Raw genomic sequence first — 12003 nt, 5'->3', positions numbered from 1 at the left:
TATTTGAATGTGTTGTTGCCTCACAGGTCCACACCCATCTCTCCTGGATTTCCATGCTTGATCCCTCCAATCAGGTTTCTGCCCAACTCTTACCAAAGTCAGAAACGACATCTGATATGACTGTGACAAAGGTAAACATTCCCTTCTCGTCCTTCTCGACCTGTCTGCAGCCTTTGATATGGTCGATCACAGCATCCTCCTCCAATGCCTCACCACTGTTGTCCAGCTGGGTGGGACTGCTCTCATCCGGTTCCATTCTTATCTATCTAATCGTATAGCCAGAGAATCACCCACAATGATTCCTCTTCTTGCTCCTGCACCGCTACCTCTGGTGTCCTCCAAGGATCTACCCTTGCCTCCCTCCTTTTTATCATATACACACTGCCCCTTGGTGACATCATCCAAAAGCACATTGTTAATTTCCATATGAATGCTGATGACACCCAGCTCTACTTCAAAACCAGCTCTCTCAACTCTAATGACCACAGCCAGTGTTAATTGCTGCACAAACCAAATCCCAGAGGGAAACTTGGCTTATGAGACATAACATTTTATTTTGCAGTCTGATAATGAGAAGGAGACGTACTGATCTTAGCAGTAAGAGGTCCAGTAACACTTTTGGGTTTTTTAAATTTACAAGTAAAAGTTTCAGTAACAAAAGAAAGCTTAAACCCACATGATTACAGTTACACAATTAAGGTTAATCTTACAAAACATTCCCTGAAAACTCTCAACTTGGTCAAACCCACAAGTAGACACCTTCCAGGCAACACTCCCTTACAGATTTTTAAATATGAAAAATCTAGTAATATCACACAAGGCAAACTGTTGTAGCTTCAATAAAGAAGTACCACATGACCTTTACCCTGTTCAACTTCATGGTGTGGAATTCACTTCAGAATAAAACTGTTTTCTGCAGCCCAAGACTTCTCAGCTGTTCAAACAGCTCCAGTTATCTCCAGCCATCTCCAGCTTAACAGCTATACAGCCATCTCTCCAGCTCAATAGCTAAAAACCAGTTATCCACATTAACTCAAATATACCTTATACCCCTTTCATCTCAGTCCCATTGTTCTCACACCCCTTTGAAACTCAAACCCTTCCAAATATAAGATCTTTCTTGTTTCCATCTTGTCTTTGCTTTTGGGTCAATAAAAATATAATATCCCTGCTACTATTTACCCATGGACTCCTGCAAGATGCAAACATTTTCCTTTAACCTCTGACTCCTCCAAAATTCAAACAACTTCTCAACTCATCTAAAAATGTAAATGTTAGATCTAACCTATTTACTTATGCCTCAACTTCAGACCCATCTCCTTTTTGTGTTTCCAAAACTGCAGACAACCTGATTCCTATCAACTCTACCCAGCTTAGTTAGATCACAGACAGACACACACACACACACACACACACACACACACACACACACACACACACACACACACACACACACACACACACACACCCTTCTTTACAGAATAACACAATATTCCCCAAAATATATATTTAAAAAATCCATTCTCACACAACTTTTCCACTGTTGCTAAATGACCACGCTGCTTAATTAACATCCAGTATTGGATGAGCAGAGGTTTCATCCAATTAAATACTTGAAAGAATGAAGCCACTGTCTTTGGACTCAACTCCAAATTACATTTCCTAACTACCAACCCAGTTCCCCTCCCTGACAACAGTCTGAGATTAAGCCACTCTGTTCACAACTTTGGTGTCACATTTGACCCCCGGATAAGGTTCTGACCTCATATTCATGACATCACTAAAACCAGCTGTTTCCATCACCATTTTATTCTTACAGGGGGAACACCCTCCATTTTAAACATGGAGAAGGATCCCACCTCCTTCAATGGTAATGTGCAATAATGGAACAGTTTAAACAGAGCAGCAAGCAATTAGGAAGGCAAATGGTATATTGACCTTCATTGCAAGAGGATTTGAGTTCATAAGTAGGGATGTCTTGCTGCAGTTAGACAAGGCCTTGGTGAGACCACACCTGGAGTATTGCATACAGTTTTGGTCTCCCTACCTAAGAAAGGATATACTTGCCATAGAGGGATTGCAGCAAATGTTTACTGGACTGATACCAGGGATGGCAGGACTGTCGTATGAGCAGAGATTGGGCTGACTGGGCCTGTATTCACTAGAGTTTAGAAGAATGAGAGGGGATCTGATTGAAATGTATAAAATTCTAACAGGGCTAGACAGACTAGATGCAAGGAGGATTTTTCCCCTGGTTGGGGAGTCTCAAACCAGGGGCTACAGTCTCAGGATATGGGGCAGGCCAATTTAGGACTGAGATGAGAAAAAATTTCTTCACTCAGAGGGTGGTCAACCTGTGGAATTCTCCACCACAGAAGGCTGTGGATGCCGGGTCACTGAGCATATTCAGAAAGAAATTGATCATTCTTTGGATATTAGGGACATCAAGGGGTATGGAGAGAAAGCAGGAATATGGCATTGAGATAGAGGATCAGCCGTGATCATATTGAATGACAGAGCAGGCTCAAAAGGCTGAAAGGCCAACTCCTAGTTTCTGTGAGAGGTCTGGGGCCAATATCCCCATGGAAAGAACATGCAGAGCAATAGGATAATGAATGCAATCTTTCATTTAAAGCAGTTTTAGTTGAGGACACAAGGGAAGACTGCCCTTCTCATCTCAATACCCTGGTGTGAGATCTCGTACGTCCAAATGAGATGGTAGACAGTGCCTCAATTTTGCATCTCATCTGTAAGAGTGCACCCCCAACAGTGTTTTACATCAGTATTGGAACTCACTTTGGCAAATGTCAATTGAGCCTATGTCAATTGTTAATTTTAAATCTGAGCTTGATAGGTTTTTTGTTAACCAAAGTTATAAAGGGATATGGAGCAATGGCAGGCATGTGGAGTTAGATTACAGAGCAGCCATCATTCCCATAAATGGTGCAAAAAGCTCAGGGTGGGTGGGGGTGGCAAATTACCTTGTCCTGTCCCTAATTCCTGTTCGGAGCTGACACTGAGAAATATAAGTAGGAGTAAATCACTCCCTTTTTATTTGCTGTATATCGAACATGCTCTGCTCCATTACAGCCCGATTCAGAACTCTTGTCAATGTGTCTCATCCAACACCTGGAGGGCAGGTACAGTATGGGGTTAGATAAAGTTCCTTCTGCACTCTCTCTTGGTCACTCCCTCTCTGTCTGTCTCTCTCTGTCTGTCTGTCTGTCTGTCTTTCTCTCTCTCTCTCTCTCTCAGACGCTTCCTCTTTTTCTTGACCCCTTTGTCCTTCTGTCCTTCCCTGTCTCAAGACCATAAGAAATAGAAGCAGAAGTCACCCATTTGGCCCCTTGGGCCTGCTCAGCCATTATCTGGTGAATATTTTTTACACCGTCTCCTTCCTGAGGTATGGAGATCAGAAATGCACACAGTACTCCAGGTGTGATGTTACTAAAGCCTTGTACAGTTGCAGTAGGATTTCCTTTCCCATGCTTCAATCCCTTTTCTATAAAGGTCAACATGCTATTTACATTCCTAACTAAGGGGGCAAGGGTGGCATAGAGGTAATGTCACTGGACTGGTAATCCAGAGATATAATCCTGTCGGGGGACGTGGGTTCAAATCCCACTACTAGAATTTGAATTCAATTAATAAATCTGGCATGTAAAGCTAATCTCAGTAATGGTGACCATGAGTACTCTCACTGATTGTTGTAAAAGCCCATCTGATTCACTTTTAGGGAAGGAGATCTGCTGCCCTTACCTGGTCTGGCCTACTTGTGACTCCAGATGCCCAGCAATATGGTTGACTCTGAAATGGCCTAGCAAGCCACTCAGTTCAAGGGCAAGTAGGGATGGGCAACAAATGTTGGCCTTGCCAGTGGCACCCACATCCTGTGAAAGAATAAAGGGAAAAAATTGTTGGCTATATGTGCATGTTAGCTTTCTTTGATGTGTGAACAAGGACACCTGGATCTCTCTGAAAACTAATAGTTTCTCACCAGTTAAGATATATTCTGTTTTTGCCACCAAAGTGTGCATCATCACAGTCCTCTGTGCTATATTCCCATCTGTCATTTGCTTCCCCAGTCACTTACAATGTCACTTAACCCTTTAGCAGCCTCTGTGTCATCCTTACTTTCCCACCTAGCTTTGTGTCAGCAGAAAACCTGAAGACATTGCACTCGAACTCTTCGCCTAAGTCATTGGTGTAGATTATAAAGAGCTGTGGCTCTAGCACTGACCAGCCTGCCGACCTGAAAATGACCCGTTTATTCCCACGCCCTCTTTTCTATTCTTTAATCAATCCCAGCACCACCCCTCCTCACCACCCCCCTCCAAAAAAAAACCCCTATCCATAATAACCCCATGAGCCCTTATGTTGTGTAACACATTGTTTCATATGGCAGCCTTTTGGAAAGCTAAATACCCTTCTGTCTCACTGGGCCACTGGATTGTGATCAGATGCTGCAAATATTGTTATACACGGTACACATGGTACCTTACTGCTGCAACAAGATGTTATAATAACTATTCAGGCAATGTCATCCCACAGGGGCAAGATTTCACTGGGTCAACCTTCTCACCAAATGCTAAAGCATTCCACAAAGCAAGGCTCACATATGCAAATGCAAAGCTCCTTTTTAAAGTCTTCCTGGTCTGTTCTGATTCTCTGATACACAGTATTCCTGATGCTTACCCTCCACTTGAGCAGTTCTCCTGATCGCGTTTTTCTGCCCTGCTCCCAAACACTGCGCCTGATGTCATGAAGTCAAGTGATACACTAGCGTCTCAGTGACTGAGGGAGTTGATCTTGAGCCTGACCAGGGGCACAGTAAGTGACCAGTGTCAATCTGATGCTCCTAAGTGGTGTTTCTAGGTGCAGGTTTCCATGTCCAGCCTGATAGATGCATACCTGTTGGCCAGGCAGGCACCCCATGGGAAAGCCATCCGAGAAATTTTACAGTGACCTTCTGCCTAGAAACCCACGAGCAGAGGGAAGTACAATCTTGCTCTTTAAATAGCAGCCTTAGTAAAAGTAGCAGGAGATGTATTACACTTTAAACTATTTTTTAAAGTTATTTATTTGGCTGGCTCAGTGTGGTAGAATGACAATTGTGCAACTTACGAAAATACACGCATACGAATTAGGAGCAAGAGTAGGCCATTCGGCCCCTAGAGCCTGCTCTGCCAACCAATAAGATTGTGGCTGATCTGATTGTGGCCTCAACTCCACATTCTGCCTATCCCCCAATAACCTTTGACTCCCTAGTTGGTCAAGAATCTATCCACCCCTGCCTTAAAAATATTAATTGTCCCTGCCTAGACTGCTCTCCAGGGAAGAGAGTTCCAAAGATTTACAACCCTCTGAGAAAAAACATTTCTCCTCATCTCCGTCTTAAATGGGAGACCCCTTATTTTTAAACTGTGTCCCCTAGTTCTAGTCTCTCCCACAGGGCGAAACATCCTCTCCACATCTATCCTGAGAATTCAGGGTCTTATATGTTTCAATAAGATCATCTCTCAATCTTCTAAACTCCAATGGATGTAGGCCCAGTCTATCCAACCTTTCCTCATAAGACAAGCACCACCCCCTCGCCCATCCCACACCAGGTATCTGCCGAGTGAGCCTTCTAAGTATCATCAAGCCTCATGCACCAAACCAAACTAACCTCATGGATTATCCAGTTGGTAAGATAAGGCCTCTTGCTTCCAGCCCTTCTCCCTCTCCACCTACTCCCACCTCGGTAACATCACCCATCTCCTCCCCTGCCTGAGCTCCCTTTCTACTGGAACCCTCACCCACGCCTTTGTCACCCCCAGACCTGACCACTCCAAAACACTCCTGACCTGCCTCCCACATTCTACCTTCTGCAAACTTAAGTTCATCCAAAACTCTGCTGACTGTGTCCTGACCTCGCAGCACCCTCTACCACCCCTGTGCTCACTGACCTACATTGGCTCCCAGCCAAGCGACATCTTCAGCTTAAAATTCTCATCCTCGCTTTCAAATCCCTCAGTGTCCTCACTTCCAGCTCTACAGTATTCCAAGATTTCTGTGCTCCCCTACTTCCGACCTCTTTTCCAGTCTCTGATTTTAATTGCTCCACCATTGGTGGCTGTGCCCAGCTGCCTTGACCCCAATTCGAGAATCCCCTCTCGAATCCTCTTCGTTTTGCGGCCACTCTTCCACTCCTTAAAACCAACCCCTTTGACCAAGCCTTTGAGATCATCTGCCTATTATCTTTTGTGTCAGCGGTGGCTCACTTGAACTCTTGCTTTTTGAGTTCAAGTCTCTCTCTAGGGCTTGGGCACATAAATGCAGGCTAACAAGTCAATGCTGTACTGACGCAGGGGTGGGGGGGGTGTGATGTGGGGGCATGCACTATAGGAGCCGGTGCCGCCTCTGGTCTAAACCAAAGACCCATCTGCCTGCTCGGCTGGGTGTAAAGGATCCCAGGGCACTACTTCAAAGAACACGGGAGTTATCCCTCATGTCCTGACCAATATCTACCCTTTAACCCGACCTGGGAGAGAAATGATGGGCCCTGCTGTTTCTCCTGTCTCCAGGCCGCTTTTCCCAACCCCACCACCCAACCCCACACCACCCCACCCCATCCCCTCCGCCCTCCCCCTCCCCCACCCCATCCGCAGAACAACACCCACCACCACCCCCACCCCCGCCACATCATGCATGTTATTATTTCCTCCCTTTCAAGATTAACCAATCAATTCACCAATCACAAAGAGGTCCAAGTAAAATGAAAACACTCATTATTGGCATCTGCTTACAAATATCTCCGATGACCAACTTTTAAAAAAATTAGATCATTCGGTCATGATCACTTTGCTGTGATGCTGTGCACACAATTGGCTGATGCATTTCCTGTGTAACAACAGAGACTACACATCAAAAGTACTTCAGTGGCTGTCAAGCAGTGGTCGTGATAAGCACAACATAAATGCAAGTCTTTCCTTCCAATATAATGACAAGCTGCCTTTGAGTAGAGTGTGTGAGGGCTGGTGTGCAGAGTCTCACCGACTCTGCCAACTGTCTCTGTGACTTCCCCCATTCTCAGCTAGTTTTAACTCTCTCTGACAGTTGTAAACAGGATGCTCGGAGGAGCCTGAAGTTCAACCCTGTGACTTCCTCCAAACACACAGCTCCTCAGCCTCAAAATGCCAAGAGCAGCAGCTGCCCTGAAAGCCTGGGATGGATCACACTGGAACTCTGGAGCTGATCACACTGGGACTCTGGAGCTGATCACACTGGGACTCTGGAACTGATCACACTGGAACTCTGGAACTGATCACACTGGGACTCTGGAGCTGATCACACTGGAACTCTGGAGCTGATCACACTGGAACTCTGGAGCTGATCACACTGGGACTCTGGTACGACACTAAAGTCTCTCTTTCATAGGTGTATATTACACCAAGTGTATCAAAGGTCATTTTTTATTTATTCATTCATGGGATGTGGGCATCACTGGCTAGGTCAGCATTTATTGCCCAACCCTAACTGCCCTTGTTCAGAGGACATTTTAAGAGTCAACCACATTGTGTGGGTTTGGAGTCGATGCAGACTAAACCAGATAAGGATGGCAGATAAGGATGTCTAAAGGACATTAGTGAACAATATGGGTTTTTACAACAATCGACAATGGTTTCATAACAAAAACAAAAATACCTGGAAAAACTCAGCAGGTCTGGCAGCATCTGTAGAGAGGAGCACAGTTAATGTTTCGAGTCTGGATGACCCTTCAACAGAACTAAGTAAAAATAGAAGAGAGGTGAAATATAAACTGGTTTCACGGGGGGTGGGACAAGTAGAGCTGGATAGAGGCCAGTGATAGGTGGAGATAACCAAAAGATGTCACAGACAAAAGGACAAAGAGGTGTTGAAGGTGGTGATATTATCTAAGGAATGTGCTAATTAAGGGTAGAAAGCAGGACAAGCAAGGTACAGATAGCCCTAGTGGGGGTGGGGTGGGGTGAAGGAATCAGAAAAGGCTTAAAGGTAGAGATAAAACAATGGATGGAAATACATATAAAAATAATGGAAGTAGGTGGGAAAAGAAAAATCTACATAAATTATTGGGAAAAAACACGACTAGGCACTTTACAGCCTTCCGGACTGAATATTGAGTTCAACAATTTTAGATCATGAACTCTCTCCTCCAACCCCACCCCCTTTCCGATTCCCCCCCTTTTTTTCCAATAACTTATATAGATTTTTATTTTCCGATCTACTTCCATTATTTTTAAATGTATTTCCATCCATTATTTTATCTCTACCTTTTAGCCTCTTTTGATTCCTTCACCCCACCCCACCCCCACTAGGGCTATCTGTACCTTGCTCGCCCTGCTTTCTACCCTTAATTAGCACATTCCTTAGATAATATCACCACCTTCAACACCTCTTTGTCCTTTTGTCGGTGACATTTTTTGGTTATCTCCACCTATCATTGGCCCTCTATCCAGCTCTACTTGATCCCCTCCCCCCCCCCTCCCCACCCCCACCCTTAAACCAGCTTATATTTCACTTCTCTTCTATTTTTACTTAGTTCTGTTGGAGGGTCATTCGGACTCGAAACGTTAACTATGCTCCACTCCGCAGATGCTGTCAGATCTGCTGAGTTTTTCCAGGTATTTTTGTTTTTGTTTTGGATTTCCGGCATCCGCAGTTTTTTGCTTTTATCTTAGTGACAATGGTTTCATGTTCATCATTAGACTTTTAATTCCAGGATTTTATTGAATTCAAATTCCACCTGTTGCTGTGGTGGGATTCATACCTGGGTCCCCAGAGCATTACCCTGGGCCTCTGGAATGCTGATCCAGTGACAATCAAAGGTCATTTAAAGAGATAGTCCATCTTCCACTGGTCTGGATAAAGTGTGCAACACCCAGTTAAGCTGGGTGCGTTCAATTTTAAAGATCCCACGCCGCCTTCTGACCCGGATTGAATGCAACACAAAACAAAATTCTGCAGATGCTGGAAATGGGAAATGAAATCAGAAAGTTCCTCTCCCCACAGATGCTGCCAGATCTGCTGACAGTTTCTAGCATTTTCTGTTTTCACTTCCAATTTCTGTGTTTTTTTTTACTACTGAATACAGTTCACTGCGCCAAGCGATTCCACCAGGATTTAAAGTAATCCGGTTGGGGTGGGGGCGGAGGGAGGTTGGGGAGAGGGGGGAAACTGATGGGATTGGATGCAATTTCAGTTTCAATGCCACCCAATTTTGCTCCCCGTTGAAGCCAACCAGGAATATTGGACGGGATACAAACTCAAAATTCCACCTGACCCCATGCGATTCCCACTCAGTGAGTTAAGTTTAAAATTACAGTCTGAAACTTTTGTTTAATGCTCTCTATTCATTTTATGCAACCGTAGGGTTGCCAACTGTGCTTAAATGTATCCCTGGAGGTTTCATCACATGACTTGCCCCCACGCTCCAGCATTAATCGGCTGACACGTCCCATCCTTGTGATGCACTGCCTTCCTAATGCCAACTGGAAAGCAAAAAGACTCATCACCCAATTGCATGATGCTTCACTGTCATCCAAACAGCCTTTTTACCCCTATTCTCAAAATGTTTATATGGTAAAGAGAAATGTTCAAAGGAAATGAAAGAAAAACATGTTTCTTAACGTCCCAATGCTTTTTCTCCAGGATTGCACATAGCACTGTCCTGGACCTTGATCTTGATTCCTGGAGACTGCAATCCCAATGATACACAGCTGAGCAGCACTCAAGAAGCTTGACACTATCCAGGACAAAGCAGCCTGGTTGATTGGCACCCCGTCCACCACCTTCAATATTTATTCCCTCCACCAGTGAGGCACAGTAGCAGCAGTGTTTACCATTTACAAGGTACACTGCAGGAACTCACCAAGGTTTCTTTGGCAGCACCTTCCAAACCCATGACCTTTATCACCTGGAAGGACAAGGGCAGCAGACAGATGGGAACACTACCACCAAGAAGTTCCCCTCCAAGCCACTCACCATATGATTTGGAAATATGTCGCCATCCCTTTATTGTTGCTGGGTCAAAATCCTGGAGCTCCCTTCCTAATAGCACAGTGGGTGTAGCTACATCACATGGACTGCAGTTGTTCAAGAAGGCAGTTCACCACCACCTTCTCGAGAACAAATACAGATGGGCAATAAAAATGCTAAGCTAGCCAGTGATGCCCGCATCCCATGAAAGCATTAAATAAAACAGTGCTGGAACTGTGCTTTGCTGGAGGGAGTGAATGTTTAAGGATGGGGTGCAATCAAGCAAGCTGCTCTTGTCCTGGATGATGTTGAGCTTTTTGAGTGTTGTGGGAGCTGCACTAGGCAAGTGGAGAGTATTCCATCACACCCCTGACTTGTGCCTTGTGGATGGTGGACAGGCATTGGGGAATCAGGACGTGAGTTACTTGCCACAGAATTGCCAACCTCTGACCTGTTCTTGTGTCCACAGTACTTATATGGTTGGTCCAATTGCATTTTTGGTCAGTGCTAACCCCCCAGGATGTACAAAGTGGGGGATTCAGTGATGGTAATGTCAAGGGGAAATGATTAGTTTCTCTTTTGCTGGAGATAGTCATTGCCTGGCACTTGTATGACAGGAAGATTATTTGCCACTTATCAGTCCAAAACTGAATATTGTCCATGTCTTGCTGCATATGGATACGGACTGCGTTAGTATCTGAGGAGTTGTGAATGGTTGTGAAAGACTGTGCAATCATCAGTGAAGTTCCCACTTATGACCTTATGATTGATGGAAGGTCATTGGTGAAGCAGTTGAAGATGGTTGGACCTAGGACACTACCCTGAGGAACTCCTGCAACAATGCCCTGGGACTGAGATGATTGACGTCCAACAACCACAGCCATCTTTTTTCATGCTCAGTATGACTCAAACTAGTGGAGAGTTTCCCCCGATTAAATTTTGTCAAGGCTCCTTAATGAAACTCTCGGTCAAATGCTACCTTGATGCCAAAGGCAGTCACTCTCACCAAGTGAGTTCAGCTCTTTTGTCCATGTTTGGACCAAGGTTTTAATGGGGTGAGGAGCTAAGTGGCCCTGACGGAACCCAAATTGACCGGCAGTGAGCAGGTTATTGCTGAGTAAGTACCACTTGACAACACTGCTGGCGACACCTTCCATCACTTTGCTGATGATCAAGAGTAGACTGATGTGGCGGTAATTGGCTGGGTTGGATATGTCCTGCTTTTTGTGGATAGGGCATGCCACATTGCGGGGTAGATGCTCATGTTGTAGCTGTATTGGAGAAGCTTGACTGTGGTGTGGCTAGTTGTGGAGAACAAGTTTTCAGTATTACTGCCGGGATGTTGTCAGGGCTCCTAGACTTTGCAGTGTCCAGTGCCTTAAGCCATTTCTTGATATCACGTGGAGTGAATTGAATTGGCTGAAGACTGGCATCTGTGATACTGGGCAATGTCTGGGGGAGGCTATGATGGATCATCCACTCAGCATTTCTAGCTGAAGATGGGTTACCAATGCTCCAGCCTTGTCTTTTGCACCGATGTACTGGACTCCCCCATAATTGAGGATGGATATAGTTGTGGGCCCTCGTCCTCTGGTTAGTTGTTTAATTGTCCACCATCGTACATGCTCAGATATGTGACAGGGTTAATCTGACCTGTTGGTTGTGGGATTGCTTAGCTCTGCCTATCGCTTGTTGCTTCCATGGTTTGGTGCGGAAGTCCTCCCATGTTGTAGCCTCACCAAGTTGACACCTCATTTTCATGTAGGCTCTGATACTGCTCCTAGCATGGTCTCCTTCACTCTTTACTAAACCAGGGTTGATCCCCTGGCTTGATCGTAATGCTAGCTTGGAGAATATGCTGGGCCTTGAGGTTACAGTTAGGTATGGGCAATAATGCTGTCCTTGCTGGCGAGGCCCACGTTCAAAGATTGCATGATGCCTCCTGGTTTTGCGCTATTGTAGCTGACTGTCCCTGGCCACTTCCTTGCACATAGGGTTAACTCA

The 12003-nt window shown here is 45.1% G+C and overlaps 1 protein-coding gene across 1 annotated transcript in view; it reads left to right on the top strand.

Moving 5' to 3' along the window:
* Positions 1-7214: 7214 nt before the first annotated feature.
* LOC121291513 (ral guanine nucleotide dissociation stimulator-like) overlaps positions 7215-12003 on the top strand; it is a 167380-nt gene continuing 162591 nt past the window's right edge. The window contains exon 1 of the mRNA XM_041212807.1: positions 7215-7391. The gene's annotated coding sequence lies outside the window, so the exon portion shown is untranslated. The remainder of the gene's footprint in view (positions 7392-12003) is intronic.

Source organism: Carcharodon carcharias, chromosome 19, assembly GCF_017639515.1.
Source record: "Carcharodon carcharias isolate sCarCar2 chromosome 19, sCarCar2.pri, whole genome shotgun sequence".
NCBI lineage: Eukaryota > Metazoa > Chordata > Chondrichthyes > Lamniformes > Lamnidae > Carcharodon > Carcharodon carcharias.
The sequence above is the reverse complement of the archived record's forward strand: the minus strand, read 5'-3'. Positions and strand labels throughout refer to the sequence as shown.